The 2,520-nt window shown below is 37.5% G+C and overlaps 1 pseudogene; it reads left to right on the top strand.

Annotated features, from left to right (window-relative positions):
- The first annotated feature begins 210 nt into the window (after window positions 1-210).
- LOC132660458 (U6 spliceosomal RNA) lies at window positions 211-309 on the top strand (annotated as a pseudogene).
- Window positions 310-2,520: the final 2,211 nt, after the last annotated feature.

Genomic DNA, 2,520 nt, shown 5'->3' with positions numbered 1-2,520 from the left:
GAGTATGCTAAATATCAAATATACGCTGGTAGGAAAAGAACCAGTGGAGAGAGAGGAGAAAGAATACAAGAGAGGAGGAGGATGAATGAAGAAAAACTGAATGTAGGACCAGAGTCTGAGCTATTGCAACATACAAATGAGAGCTTTCTTTCCACAATTAGGAGAGCAGGAGTAATACATGGAAACACCCCATCTAGAAAGAAACAGTCTGTGCTTGCTCTGCAGCACAACTACTAAAACTGGAACAGAAGATTAGCACAGCCCCTGAGTAAGGATGACACTCAGATTCATGAAGTGTTTCATTAAGAAAGAAAGACAGAGAACGAGAGAGAAAGAAAAGAGAAGAAAAGATGTGGCCTGATTCATGCTGTGTCAGGCACCGGAAATGAAAGCAAAAATAGATGAGTGGACAACAAAAAACCAGGATGATAATACAGAATCAGCACCACAGAAGAGATGCTGACCCTAAGGTGAATATCACAGTTTCTTAGTGTAAAATGACTCTGGAATGATTACGGAACTCAGTGAGGAGGAATCTGTAGTTAAAGCAGAACTATCTCATATATTGACAATGTATTACCAATTAGTTTTTAAATTTGCAAATATCTACTTGCTGTTTACAATGTTCCAAAAAAAAAAAATGAGCTGGATGCTGAGGATCCAAAATAACAGAGAAATATGCTTTTGCTCCCACAGTTTACATTTTTCCTTTAATTATAGTTACTGTACATATGAATTATCTAAGAAACTACACACAGTTAACTACCTCATAGTGTGAGATATCATTCTCAATTGAATCTTGTGTGTATGTCTTGAAGGGAAAAGAAACAAAACAAAACAAAACAAGAACAGTGTTGAGTAGAAAGAAAAGCGAATGGTGTGGACCTTACTGATTTTTTTGTAGTCCCTATTAGATGCCGTAAGTGGGCAAATTGCTCAGAATAGTTCCTAAAACTCTATCATCCCTTTGACATTGGAATATACCAATAGCTGTAAGGACACAAATACAGCTCCTTGTTTTTTGAATGTCCTTTCTGTTTCTCCAGTACATCATTATAAAAAGAAAACAGTGGGGTAACAGAAATAGAAATACATATAATCATGCTTCGTATATAAAAGAAACAGAGAACACATGAAGATAGCTAAGTTATTGACAGTATTATTACAAGATGGTTTCAGAATTTTCCCTTCCTTTCAAGACTGAATTTTAAGGTTTAACATTTGTGGTTTGAGTACCAATCGATTTCATGGATACGGCAGTTCCAACTTCACATGCTATGTTGAAACGAAGGTTTGAGGCGTATTACGGTTTCAAACAAATACCAAGGAGATAACAATACCTTCCTAGAGTCAACAGATCAATGTCAAATAAGGAGCACCAAGGAAAACAAAATAAAGAATCTGGGAAAGATAAAGACAGAAGAAGCAGGCAGAGGCTAGACTGCTACCAAACGAAGACTCCCCCTTTCCAACCTTAACAGTCTTCCCAACTGTAGGAAGACAGGGGTGTCTTGGGTCCTGAATCACATTAAATCTATCGTATTTTGCAAAACGATTCTCTATTTCTGGAAGCTCTTCAATGTAAAAGAAATATGAATTAAGCTATGAAACATTAGCATTTTTTATTATTTTTTTTTTCTTTTTAAAAAGCATTTATTGAAATCTTTGAGTTAAATTCATATTATATACAGGTGTTGTAATATAGAATTTTTTTATTTTTTTTTTTTTTTATTTTTTAATATATGAAATTTACTGTCAAATTGGTTTCCATACAACACCCAGTGCTCATCCCAAAAGGTGCCCTCCTCAATACCCATCACCCACCCTGCCCTCCCTCCCACCCCCCATCAACCCTCAGTTTGTTCTCAGTTTTTAACAGTCTCTTATGCTTTGGCTCTCTCCCACTCTAACCTCTTTTTTTTTTTTTTTCCTTCCCCTCCCCCATGGGATTCTGTTACGTTTCTCAGGATCCACATAAGAGTGAAACCATATGGTATCTGTCTTTCTCTGTATGGCTTATTTCACTTAGCATCACACTCTCCAGTTCCATCCATGTTGCTACAAAAGGCCATATTTCATTTTTTCTCATTGCCACGTAGTATTCCATTGTGTATATAAACCACAATTTCTTTATCCATTCATCAGTTGATGGACATTTAGGCTCTTTCCATAATTTGGCTATTGTTGAGAGTGCTGCTATAAACATTGGGGTACAGGTGCCCCTATGCATCAGTACTCCTGTATCCCTTGGATAAATTCCTAGCAGTGCTATTGCTGGGTCATAGGGTAGGTCTATTTTTAATTTTCTGAGGAACCTCCACACTGCTTTCCAGAGCGGCTGCACCAATTTGCATTCCCACCAACAGTGCAAGAGGGTTCCTGTTTCTCCACATCCTCTCCAGCATCTATAGTCTCCTGATTTGTTCATTTTGGCCACTCTGACTGGCGTGAGGTGGTATCTGAGTGTGGTTTTGATTTGTATTTCCCTGATAAGGAGCGACGTTGAACATCTTTTCATGT

This window comes from Panthera onca, chromosome B4 (genome assembly GCF_046562875.1).
Source record: "Panthera onca isolate mPanOnc1 chromosome B4, mPanOnc1 haplotype 2, whole genome shotgun sequence".
Taxonomy (NCBI): Eukaryota; Metazoa; Chordata; class Mammalia; order Carnivora; family Felidae; genus Panthera; species Panthera onca.
This window is presented reverse-complemented; position numbering and strand designations above follow the sequence as displayed.